At 46.5% G+C, this 13,826-nt stretch overlaps 1 pseudogene; it reads left to right on the top strand.

The window, feature by feature from the left end:
* The first annotated feature begins 730 nt into the window (after nucleotides 1-730).
* On the top strand, nucleotides 731-13,069 carry Ftl1-ps4 (ferritin light chain 1, pseudogene 4; annotated as a pseudogene).
* Nucleotides 13,070-13,826: the final 757 nt, after the last annotated feature.

A 13,826-nucleotide genomic window follows, 5' to 3' on the forward strand; every position in this document is an offset into this window, starting at 1 on the left:
TGGTGAGGTCAATGTGCAAACAAGTGACAGAAACCAGGAAGGTGAAACAGACTTGTAGGTGCAAAACCTTCCAGGGACACACACACACACACACACACACACACACACACACACACACACACACACACACCCTCACAACTTGAACTTGAACCCAACATACAATAAAGTACCAGAAAAAGAAATTAAAAGGAGAGACCAAAAGAAAACAAAAGAAAATCCAAAAACCCTTCCTGGGGTAAAAGAAATAACGAGACTGGGTGTGGCCATACATGCCTTTACTCCTAATGATCAGGAAGAAGACAGAGGCAGGTGGAATGCTATGAATTGGAGACAGGTCTGATCTTGACAGTGATTTCTTTTTCTTTTTTTTGGTTCTTTTTTTCGGAGCTGGGGACCGAACCCAGGGCCTTGCGCTTGCTAGGCAAGCGCTCTACCACTGAGCTAAATCCCCAACCCCTCGTTCTTAAGAACAAAACATCTTGGCCTTTTCTCTTTGGCCGATTGGCAGTAACCACGCTGAGTCAGTTCCTGTTTTTTTTCCTGAGGGCGTAAACTTGTTTTTCTACTGTGCTTACTGCGATTTTACACACACACACACACACACACACACACACACACACACACACACACACACACACCCTCAGTAAAGCTTTGGCATCCTCATAGCACGAATGACCCAAGTCTCTGTCTTTTGTTAAATCCCCCAGGTCTACCCCTGGTTCTCGGTACCATGGCGGCAGTGGCTGAGGATGCTGTCAGAAAATGTATTCCTAGGGAAAAAAGCAAAACAAACAACATCAACTAAAATGGGAATTTTAACCATTCCACCATTTTTTTAATTTACTCTCTGTGTTTAGTCTTCGAAAGGGGAGTAAGGGGGTGGGAGGAGTGGGGGTGGGTCTGTGGGTGAGGGTCGGTAGGCAGCAATTGGTGGCAGTGAGGAACAGAAAAAAACAAACCCTGAGTGGTGGAGTGTTTTAAAAATGAGCCCTAAATGGTGTGGAACTGAGGTTGCCGACACCCTCTTCTCCCCTAATTGTGCCTGTTCCTTGCCCCGCTAACCTTTCTTAGTCAAGTACTTTCACTTAGAAACTGAGGTTGCCTGTTTTCACCACTCAGTCATACTTTCATTTTTGGGTGCCTGAGTTTATCTCCAGTTCATTGTGTTTGGCTGGGACAAACAGGGACTGCCTGTGCCCCACGGGAGAAGTGGTAGGTACCCTGCTCCATTGTGCGTGGGTGAGTGTTCCCCTGAGCTAGGGAAGACCCTCCTGAAAGACCCGGTGAGTGAGTGAGTGTGGCGGCACGTGAGCTATCTGTATTGGTTTGCTTGATTGAGATGGCTGTCAGACAACACTTAGTGGTGACAAGTTTGCAAAATGCTCCTGTTCTCTGGTTGATGACAGAGGACGAGGAAGTGCCTGTGTGAGCTGGCCAGCGTGTTGGGTGCGTCCCGGAGATGGCGTTGTGTCTGAGGACGGTCTCTATCTATGTGGTTGTACCGGGAGAACTATAGGGAGGGGTGGTTGCTGTACTCCCTATTAGGACTCATGGTGGGGTTGGTGGCAGCTTGATCAGGTCGACCAGAAGGCTAAGGTTTTGCCCCGGAGATTTCTGTTTGTTTTTTGGTCTTTTTCTCCAGGTCCCTGTCAGTGGGACCCTGGGTTTCTGAGGTCAAGAGGATGCTATGGCCCCAGCTTCGGAGCAGATGTGGCCTGGCCTGGGCTCCATGGAGCTTCAGAGGTTTTCTTTTTTTTTTTCCTTCTCCCTCCAGGAGCTACTGGTTCCACACCACCGGGAGTTGGGGTGGGGGTGGGGGTAGGGTGGGGATAGGGCTCTGGATCCTGAGCCTGAGGGGAAGCTCTGGTGCCAGCTATCATGGCCCTTTCAGTCTATAAGTACTCATGATTATAAGGTCGACCTGTAAGACTGGACCTGAGTCTTAATTACCAGGAGACTACCGTGAGACCAGAGATCAATGCAATAGTAAGAGGATAATTATTCCAGCAAGCTAGGGTCTGTCTACCTCGCAAAGAGAGGAGACCCGGAACAATTCGTTAGTACGGTTTTCATACATTCTGATTGGGCATACGGGAGCATTGGTGAGCTCAATCGACCTTTAGGTTGACACAGACTAGGTCAGCATCTGGGTTCTTGATGTGCATTCTTTTGGATAAGGTTGAGAAAGCCCTGCTGTGAGGAAATGGCTCCCTGGCATTCCAGGGAATGTGCCAGTTAAGATTGGTGCGCTCCCTCCTGGATGGGAGGAGCTGTCTGAGGTTGGTGGAAAAGTGCTAGCCCTCTCATTTCCCTTTTCCTTGTGAGCATTTCAATCATGAAATCACCCAGTTTCTTCTGTCATGACAGCCTGGTACTGATGTCTAAGCACCATTACTTGCACTGTATTAGTGAGGTCTTTAACAAAAGGTGATACAAGGTGATTTAAAATGCAGGGTCCAAAGGTCAAAAGCAAGGTAACACAATTAAAGGTCCCATCATGGTAGAAACCAGGGTAGTCAACCACGGGGAGAAATTAAACCATGATTCAAACCAACTCTGTGTCACCTCTCTTTCTCTTTCTCTCTTGGCTAGCCCTTCTCAGATTTTGGCCATATTGTCCCTTACTACTCCTGAATGATTTATGTAGAAGCAACATTCTTCTCCTAGTGCAACGCAGAGCCCTCCTTGTTGTGAGAATAGTAGGTCTAGACACCTTTTATTTTGGAGAACCACCTCTGCTAAGGAAGTTAGTGATTCCCGTAGGTGAGAGGTGGAGTTTTCGATGCTCTAGACGCCAGTATCAATGGTCATGCGCAGATCAGAGTATTGATGGGACTGGGTTGCTAAGGAGGTAATTCTGGTCCCCAATCCCCCAAGGCTGGCCCCTGTGAGGACATTTGGAGTTAGGGCAGTTCTCTTTTACCCCGTACCAGTCTTGTATCTTTTACTAATTCTTAAATGAATTCATAGTTCTCATGGTACAAAAGCAGGGGATCTAGCCTAAGACACAAAATCCTTGGGTCCTGCTTAGAACCTCCTGGTGCACGCAGGGGGTTAGTCCAGTGGAACATGTCCACCAGACGTCCTCGGGAGGGATCGGGTATCTGTCTCTATTGGTTTGGGTGCTATGGGTGTGACTACATAGGAACCGTTTATCTGGGGGAACTGAGCCCGTGCATAATCCCTGACCTGACACCTGCTGTATGGTAAGGGAGGCCTGGGACCTCAGTCTGCAGGCATCATCTTTGACCGTCTGATTTACAGAGGTGTGGCAGCTATGCCTTCAGAGTAGGGTGGAACCATATCGTAGCAAAGCCCTCAAGAGCTGGTGAGGGTAAGTCTTGTAAAGTTTAGGACCAAGAAAGACTTTTCTATTAGGTTCAGAAGCGCGTGCCCATCGCTCTGGAGGTCCTGATTAATGAGCAGACTCTCGGTTACCTCACTGAGGGGCACTGTGGGAGCGGGCAAAGTGGGTTGAGGGCTTGTTGTTCTGAGGGCCAGAAATGGTGGGACCAGAACGTAGCTGGGCCCTATGGAGGCTGTCGGGGCCTCAATCAGCAGGTGGATGGTGAGGAGAAGCCCATTGTCATAACCAGACTGGTGACAACTGCACTCCCCAAGTATTTCCCTTTTCCCAGCTACGCGCTCCTTTTCCTGCCTCAGTAAACTGGATAGAAAGGCGGTTACAGGACACGTTAAGGCAGAGTTCCTCCCCTTCCCAGGTCCCACCTCCCCAAGTGACCTGGGGAGAGCTTCAAAGGGTAAGGTGCCCATGGGATTATTCCATCCCCCTCAGCTGCTGCCTATCACGGTTATCAAGTTTGCATAGGCAAAACAGATAGGGAGCTAGAATAAAGACCTTTGGCAAGTACCTTTATTAGTATCAGCCAAGGGTCTACAAGTAAAAGTCATGAGGGACTGCACTGAACATCATTAGAGCACATCAGAGGAGAGCATGAATGAACACTTGTGGCAGAGACTAACCTTTGCACTTTGGTTAACAAAGCTGTCTGGGCAGGGTGTTTACCGCCTCTTTAGGGGGCGTGTTGCCGTTGAGATATTAGGAAAATGTGAACTCCAAAATTTTATAACATCATCATTTATTGTGAGTTTGGTAGAAATTCTTCAAATCCCAAGTAAATTATAAATTGAAACTACCAAGTTCTCTAAATCTTTACATGAGGTATTATTTAATCGAAACTCCATTGTTTACTAAGCTTATTTTTAGTCAAATTCGAAGCACATAAAAACCTGTGGTTTGATTATATATCCCATCTCTTGAAGGGGGCATAATTTATCAGAAATCAATATAGTTGAAAAGGTGTATTGGCATTATGATTCACTTACATGTATCTCTCTCTCTTTTTTTTTTTGGAGCTGGGGACCGAACCCAGGGCCTTGCGCTTGCTAGGCAAGCGCTCTACCACTGAGCTAAATCCCCAAACCCTTACATGTATCTCAAAATAATTATTTAATCGGTGGTAGATTATTTTCTTAAAACTAGTTCACACCCTGTAACCAAGATACACCCATTATCAACCCATTATCCATTTCTGTTGTTTCTTTTCACGAACACTGTGTATTGAGGAACATAAGCTGTATTTGGGCTTTTGGATTTTCTTTTCTAAAATTGGAGGTTCACTTAATGATTCATTTTACTGCATATTATTTGTAGGTAAACCCATACCTATGTAACATATTCTTATATACTGAATTTTCAGTACCTCACAACTGAAGTCTTATGGCAGCCTCCAGTTTGATAACATTGCAATTAACAGTTGTTAAAAGCACCTGTGTATGTGTTAAAAAAAATCACTAGTTTATGTTTTAAATGATGTCCTACTGAATACAGGGTCCAATAGACGCACATCATATTTCATTTACACACTTCAGAAGGACTAATAAATCTAGAGAAAGCATCCTAAATGAAAATGGACAGTGATAACTGTGGGCTCATCACTCTCAGGACTGATTTCAACCCATCCCTCTGCGACACTGCACGGTTATGTAAGAGGAACATTCTCTTAGGATCACCGTGGACTTGTGTTCCTTGTACTTGTTCTTTGGATTGGTAACTAAACTTGTTTGCCACGACTGCACCCTCTAGGTTATTGTGCCACACTGGTTATTGAATGATTCCTAGATATCATAACTAGACAGGACTGTTAGCGACCTCCCTTTTTTGGCCGTTTGCTTTTGGACAGCCGTTTGCTTTTGAACAGCACCAGGGCAATCCACAACACAACAAAAAATGGGCTTCATATTTTGGCTATCTCCCAGATATCCAACCTTTCCCTTCAGACCTACTTGTCTATCGGTTTTTAATATACTTTATACTGATAATGATTAAAAATAGATTTATCTCTGTTGTGGTTTAGTCTGTTACTATGTATTATAATGTTAAATACTGGCCCTCAGGGTCCTGTTGCCCCCAGGGACAAAAAGATTCTCATATACATCAAATGATGCTAACCTTGCTCCTTAATTTAAAGCTATTGGTTGAATAGAGATGCCTACAGTCCAGAGTTTGGAGATCTGAGGCAGAGACCACAAGGAAAGGAAAAAGAGATGTGAAAGAGGAAGAAGATGCCATGGAGTAGCTGAATGCTGAGAACATGGCCCTGAGGGCTGGCCAGTTGGATTAAGAGCAAATCTAGCCAGTCTATAAGAAGGAGACATAATCCAGGTATTTTAAAACCGGGAGCCTACATTGGGCAGGTATAGAGTTATACTTAGTCCCCAGCGATGAAGTCCCTTGTGACTTTCTGATTCTCCTGGCCACGGGCTCATAGTCCATCTCCAAAGTGGAAACGTAAGGGTCCTTTGCAAAGTTAGTTGTGTTGGATAGTGTTTCGCTGGGGCAGACACACGAAGGAGAGTTTTCCTAAAGTGCACATGTGAAAGACTAAGGCAGACTCCTGAAGGGAGTTTCGCTGAAGCAGGTGATGACCTGCAAAGCAAGTATGTAAAAGCACATGTGAGGAAGGGTTATCTGCTAACAACACACGTGTATTGGTCTGCCTTACGTTGCAAAGTTGAGCTGGGTTTGTTGGGACTCCGTAGAAAGAAACGCAGTGTCTTGCCACTTCCGCAGACTCGGGCTGATTGGACGCATGTGCTGAGGCAGGACCCATTTTGAGGCAAGGCATATGGAGAACACGTGATGTTTGGAGGGCTATAAATAGAACTCCACAGAGTGGTGGGGAGAGAGAGCTTGGCTTGCTGCTACAGCTAACTGTGCCATGCTTGTGGGTCTCGTGTCTTCACTGATCTTCACTTCTGAAGTTGCTAACCCAACTCTACAAAACTGGACTGCTGATGTTATCTATGAGGTGTTTGCTAGTGGATCAACCTTCTGCTTGCTGCCTGATAATTTGTGAATTGAAGTGCCGATTTCTAGACAACATAGATGGGAACTTGCTCCAGAAAACCTTTCTAAACAGGTCCACTTCCTCCCCACCCCTATATCCTTTCTTTCCCACTACCTTTGTTGAGTGGTGGATTACAAGGGAGGTTAAAATGTTTAAAAACCATCGTTAAAAATAAAGTTTGAAAAAATTAAAGTTACACATCTCCTCTCATGGCAGCCTCTACCTCAATCTTCTTTCTCTCTCCGCTTCCTTTCCCTGCAACCCAAGTTGACCCTTAAGTCCCACCTTTCTCTCTCCACAGGCTTTTTTTAGCCTTTTATTGACCAGTTAAATTGGGGAGCAATGTTCATACAGCATCACTTGGTGTACACAAGGATCTGCTGGTCAGGAGAAACCAATACTTAGCATTCGAATACAAGCAGCATCAGACCAACCCAGAACAGGAAAGAGATTTGGACCTTTTCAAGGTAAAATGGTCAATGCCAGAGAATTCAAGGAGCACAGGGACAGTTCTTAAATGTAGGAGGAATGTGTGTTCCTAATGAGTTTGCTAAAATCGGGGAGGGTGGCCTGAGGTTTTGGTGATGCACTTGAAGGCCTTTGCCCTCTGCTGAGCTAGACAGCTGGTTCCCTTCTGCAGAATACCACAGGACATGGAGTCTTTTTTATGGTTGTTAAAGCAATTTTCCTCTGTACTGGTCAGCATGCGAAATGCACGCTTAAAGAATTGCTACACTGTGTTGGGTTTATAGACAAAACCCAGTGGTAGAGTGCTCAAAGTATGCCATAGGAAAGAACAATGAAGTTTAGATGTCCATATGACTTTGACGTTCTCCATGTTAGTGGGTGTGCACAGGAGGCTGGTGAGAGAGCAGCGTCTCATTTACAGAAACCATTTCTCAGACTATACCACATAATGTAAAAGGAACCTGAGTTTATAGAAATATTGTTTAGGAAGATAATATGAAATTCAGGCGATGTGGAAGACCTGAATCAAACAGTCGCTCGTAGTAGAACATGAGGGACACCAAAGCTGCTGCTCTAGGAGGATGAATTAGCACCTCCGTCCCAATGCCCTCGTGCTAGGTGAGAAGGTAATCAATCCATCAGCACTAATGGGAATCTGGCCAGCTCCAGCATGATGGGCCTGGTAGCCCTTTCCTTTCTTCTCCATTCCCTCTGCTGTAAAGGGTCGCAATAACGTTCGCCACCACTAGATGGAGCTGGCTTCCACTGCGCCCCACGTGGAAGGCCGAGTCAGACAAGATGGCGCTAGCCTTCGCCGCGCCAGCCGACTCCCTATCGGGAGATTAACTGTGTGCTCATGTGCAAGAGTGCCTTCGTGCCAGGTCTTTGCCCATTCCGGGGCGTGCCTGATGAGGTCATGAGTAAGCAACCAGTCAGGTGTGGGTGCACCGCGCTAGGGTGTTTATAAGCGCGCCATGCCGGCGCGCGGGGCTTCCTCTTTTAAGATTATAATAAAGTTGGTCACAGTAAGGATTTCTATGTACCCGAGTGTTTCTTGCCGGCGAGAAATCGCGCGTGGGACACTCTGCATTGCCAAAAGCCATTAGATTGTATGCCTAAAGCCAACCCCTAAGGCCTATTTCCCTATTCATCCACTTCCTTCTCCTGCAGCTATCTGCCAAGGTCCACCTATCAAAGTATTGAAGTCCAGCAATAGAATCTCCCTTTGGCTCACCTAATTAACATGCCCAATTAAAACTGAACTCCTCATCGTCACACAGTGTCTCCCATTTTACCTTTCCCATCTCCCCATGTGTCGCCTCTCTCTCCACTCTGTCTAGAGGCAATTAGTCTTTTGTCCTCATTGGATAAGTTTCTGGAAATTGGATGTCCAATGTCACCTGTGTTTACTTTTTCACCAAGAAATAGAACCTGGCTGCAGTATATCAAGAGCAGATATTTTATGAAGCTTGCAATGAGATCTCCCTGGAACTAAGAGCTGCTTGTGTGGTTTGGAGGCCTCTGTGAAATGTTTCCGGACATTTTTACAAGCCTCCAGGGTGCTGAGAGAGACATGTAGCTGTCTGGACCTGCTGACAGTAAGTGCCTCCCTCTGCCTTGCCTAGTAACAATCTTCTAGTGTAAGAACAGGACTTTTTCCTGACAGGCTTTCTGCTGAAATCCAGAAGACCAAAATTATGGGGGCAATGCTTGAGATAGCATGCCTCTTGATCAGCTTGCAGGGGCAGCTTGTGCTTGCTGGATCATATCTGGCAAGAGAGGAGGTATGGAACCATGAAGACGCTGTAGGGATAAGCCTTTGGAACTTGATGCTTTTAGGGGGAAGAGTGTGGTGAGTATTCTGACTATGCTATAACCATACAAGGGTGCTGTGCTGCTGAACTGATCTCTAAGCTTGTAGTTTTGTTTTTGTTTATTATTTTCTCAGTCCAGGATAGCTGAACTGCTCATCCTGCCTCTAACACCCAAGCAATAGGGTTACAGGCATGTAGACTCATGCCTGATTTTGAAAAATCTTTTTATTTATTGACTCGTGTGTGTGTGCATCCATGTATGCATGTATGTATGTATGTATGTATGTATGTATGTATGTATGGTTTTTTTTGTTTTGTTTTGAGACAGGAATGCACTTTTTGGCTCTGGCTGTCCAGGAACTACTATGTAGACCAAGCTGACCTCCATCCTAGAGTTCCAGGCCTCTGTCTCCCTAGTGCTAGGATTAAATGTGTCCCACCACACCATGATCATGGGCCTGGAGATACAAGGAAAGGTCTTTGCTCAGAGAACCTGGCTGTTAGCATTCTGCCTAAGCTCCACCCCCACAGTTGCCTGGCAACAGCCAGGTATGCCTGACACTGTAAAAGGGGCTGCTTGCCCCCTCCTCACTCTTTCTGTTCTCTCTTCCTCTCTTGCTCTTGCCCTCTTCCTTCTTTGTTCCCTCTCTCACCATTCCCTTCCTCCATTCTCTCTGTGCTCATGGCGGGCCTCTACTCCTCTACTCTATTTCTCTACTTCTCTTCCCCCTCCCCACCTCTCTGCCCTTACTACCCTCTTAACTCCCCTCCCCATACCCTAGATAAACTCTATTCTATTCTGTACAGTCAGGGGAAAGGGACGTCTCAGCATGGGCCCGCTGAGACCTCACCACACCTCCATAGAACATATTCCCCCCCCCCCTTTATCTTTTTATAAACACATCACTAGCAACCAATAAATATTTGATTTTCCTCTTTGCTCTCTCTCCTCTTGATCTACTGACAAATCAGCTTCCTAGGCAAGGATTGCAGACGCAGAAAGTAGAAAGACTTCCTGGAAATATGGGACAAGAGTGGGGATCAGGGTCAGAGCCCCTTATAGTAACCAGTCTTCCTTCAGACATCCTGCTGTAGTATTATAGTCCAGATCCAAACACTCACGGAGACCACAATAGGCAAGGTAAGAATTTTACTTAAAGGCCAAAACATCTCCTGCTCTCCACAGGATTGGGAGCAACCAAATGATCCCAGCTGCACCAAGAAGAATCTTACATAGTTTTTTCATGGCCTTTCCAACCAAGCCAAGCTTAACAGAAGCAGAACTTTTGAGATTAGCTTTCAGCATAAACCCATTGTTACAAGTTTTTCATGTCACTGTGCTCAACAAGTTTTGGAAAGCCTCATTTTTCAAGTCAAGGCAACCTGATCGTCAGCAGGTATTTGGTGTGTGTTGGTTTGAAACAGTCTATACAGTAGGAACGTAAATCTCACTTTACCTGAGAGATACAAATACAAATACCAAGACTTTGCAAACAAGTCTGAAAGCTGTACAGCATGGAGAACAAAGGTGCTCTTACTATGTAACCCACACTAAAATCAATAGTGAAGGCAGGTGGGAGAGTCAGCTTCTAACAATCCCATATAAAGGACTACATGGGTTCAAAATGTCCTCTGATAGGAGTTGGTGAAGACTGTCCCATGCCTAAGACAAATGATATTCTTTTTAGGCACCTTCCTGGCCCAGTTATCCATGTGATCTCTGGGACTAATTACAATGCAGCAAGAGACAATCGATGATTTTCAAGGCTCTGCTGGGCCCCTCTTTGTGACAGCCCAAGCCCAGCGACCACTGGCTGGCAGCTGTTGGGTGATGCAGCGGGAGAGCACCCACCACTCCATCCCTCCCCTCCATCCCTTCCACCGCTGCCCCACAGCTCACTCCAGCTGTGGGCTGTGGAGGCACAAAAGACCTATCCTCCCCACCATGGTCAGTGGTGGCCACAGGGCGCCAGGCCATGTAGGCACGGGGAGATCCATCACTGCATATGAGCCACCAATGTTAGAACCAATGTGTTAGGGTAGAAGTCTCTACTCCTGCCCGGACAGAACACACCAAGTCAACCTGGTTCTACATGGTGAGGTTTAATGAGAGAAGAAGAGTAGAAGGGGGGAGAAAAAAAGGAAACCGGACATAGGCACATGGGGGGAAAGGAGGAGAATGGGAAGAGAAGGGACAGAGTGGAAGAGTAAAGAAGAGAAGAACAAAGAGAAAGAGGAGGGGGCAAGCAGCCCCTTTTATAGTCATGCACAGCTGGCTGTTGCCAGGCAACTGTGGGGTGGGGCATACCTGGCTGCTGTCGCCAGGCAACTGTGGAGGTGGAGGTTAGACAGAATACCAACAGGGAGATGAGACACTGTAAGTACCAACTTGGCTCAGCTTCCTCCTCCTCTTCCCCCATTCCAGGTAAGGGAGGTACTTTATTCGGCTTGCCCACATACTCGCCAGTCAGAAGAGCACCACCTGGCCAACTCCAGTGACTCTGGAGTACAGAAGACCTGGCTCTTTGGGAATAACAGACCCTTACATGTGTCCTATAGGATGGTTCTGTCCTTCCTAACTGATATCAGACCAGCACAGCCCCTTTCTGAGGATATGGGAATCATTGGAAATCACTTCTATCCTGATCACAATTCACTAAACAATATAGAGAGAGACTGTGTCCCTCCCATCCTATCTAGGGTTAAGAGATCATCTATCCTATATGACCCAGATATAGGCATTGAGGACTAAGTTAGTTTAAAAGCTTGAACTACAGAATTTCAATGACACTTCTCCCAACACTTGCTGGGTACCTACGAATTATCTGGTGCATACATAGTGGACTATCATTAAGCCTTGTCTCCAATCTATCTCACCTGTATAACCAGCTATACTCTTCAGTTAGCATCTGTGTCCTGAGAGTGAGAGGTTGACTTCACTCCAAGTCAGGTTTTTATAGAGGCTTAGCCTCTCTACCCTGTTGTGCTGTTTGGCCTTGGTTAGAGAGGTGGGGAGCAGCAGGTTGTCTCTACTTCTGCAAAACAAAGGTTTGCTTTGTTTCTGTGCACACTGGGGTGTCTTGAGCCTGTTTGACAATAGACAGTCTTCAGCTCAGATTCCAGGGCTGGCCAACATCAAAATGATCAGCCCTCTTGAACAGGCAGGGTGGTGTGTGTGTGTGTGTGTGTGTGTGTGTGTGTGTGTGTGTGTGTTCTTCAACCTGAACATTCTGAAACTTATACACGCTATTTCATGTAGCCTCTTACCTTTGCTGTGCCGCTAGCATCTCAGACTTATGCGGAGAACCCCTCCAGGCACATGCACGTAAGAAGAAAATGACTCCGAAAAGATTTCCTTTTCTCTAACCCATGGTTTCCTTAGACCTGGTATGTTTCAGAGAAGCAGTGAGATTTGAAAAGAGTGGGTAAGTGCCGAGGGCCATGAAGAAGGAAGGACAAATGGCTTGAGAACTCATGGAATGAGGCCCACAGGTTATCACAGCCGCATGAGAAAGCCTCTGTGTCCTGAGGACTTCATGCTATTATGGAGTTCTGCTCTGCCCTTGCATCCCCTCTTAATCTAAAAATAATGTGAAAATTCTGAGCAGTGCTTTGGAGATCCCGTGGATCTATATCTTGCTTCAACAGTGTATGGACAGAAAAGACCCAGGGACTCCCACTTTATTAACTTCCAGCCATCTTACGAGTCTCTTCAGTCACAGCCTCCGGGACCATCTCTTTGCTGCCTTCAACTCCTAGGACCAGCCAGCACTGTCTTTGTGCTTAGCCCCATACACGGGATCAGCCAAGATCTCTCAGATTCATCAGGATTATTCCACCGAAGTGAAAGCTGCCGTGAACCGCCTGGTCAACTTGCACCTGCGGGCCTCCTACACCTACCTCTCCCTGGGCTTCTTTTCTGATGGGGATGACATGGCTTTGGAGGGCATAGGCCACTACTTCTAAGGAGAAGCAGGGGGGCGCTGAGCATGTCCTCATGTTGCAGAATGATTGCTGGGGCCGTGCACTTTTCCAGGATGTGCAGAAGCCATCTCAAGATGAGTGGGGTAAAATCCTGGAGGCCATGGAAGCTGCCTTGGCCCTGCAGAAGAACCTGAACCAGGCCCTCTTGGATCTGCATGCCCTGGGTTCTGCCCACACAGACCCTCACCTCTGTGACTTCTTGGAAAGCCACTTCCTGGATAAGGAGGTGAAGCTCATCAAGAAGATGGGCAACCGCCTGACCAACCTCCGTGGGGTGGCAGGGCCCAACCAGTGCAGAGAGGTGTGCCCCAGGCATCTCTGGGCAGGTATCTCTTTGAGTGCCTCACTCTCAAGCACGACTAGGAGGCCTCTGTGCCTTCCAAGAGGCTCCCTCCTCTGCTCTGCACCGGCCGCCTCAGCACCTCCACCCGATTGTAAGCACCCTGGAGCCTCTCCCAAGTCTTGGACCAAGTAAAGATAAAAGCTTTTTGAAACAGAAGAAAGAAAGAAAGAAAGAAAGAAAGAAAGAAAGAAAGAAAGAAAGAAAGGAAGGAAGGAAGGAAGGAAGAAAGAGAAAGAAAGAGAGAGAGAGAGAGAGAGAGAGAGAGAGAGAGAAAGAAAGAAAGAAAGAAAGAAAGAAAGAAAGAAAGAAAGAAAGAAAGAGAGAGAGAGAAAGAACTCTAAGGAGGCTTGTGGGACCCTCTAGGGCCGGGTCCGTGTTTGACTCCTGTTGTGCTTTGCTGATGCGTGTGAAAGCCATTTGTTCCTAACAAAGGAATGCCCTGACCTTTCTGTTTACCCTGGGCAGTAACATTGTTTAAATTGGTTCCTGTGTTTTGTTCCTCTTCCTTTGTTCCTGAGGGTGTAAGCGGTTTTTTTTCACAGTGCTTCCTGGATTTCTCCACCCAGTGAACTTGGGGTATATATTTGGTGAACCACAGTAAAAGATTTGGCATTCACGCAACACGAATGACCCGAGTATGTGTTTTTTCTTAAACATCACAGGCCTACCCCTGGTTCTTGGTACAGTGACAGGGGCTTCCAATCTCTCACTGGGCAACATCTCTGTCACTCACAATACTGATGCTTAATCTTTCAGGCATTGCTGCTGGAGCAGATTCAATCACCACCCTAGAGAAGAACTTAGATACTTAAGATTGTCAGCAATGACCACCACCCTTACAACACA

This window comes from Rattus norvegicus, chromosome 1 (genome assembly GCF_021556685.1).
Source record: "Rattus norvegicus strain SHRSP/BbbUtx chromosome 1, alternate assembly SHRSP_T2T, whole genome shotgun sequence".
Classification (NCBI taxonomy): Eukaryota; Metazoa; Chordata; class Mammalia; order Rodentia; family Muridae; genus Rattus; species Rattus norvegicus.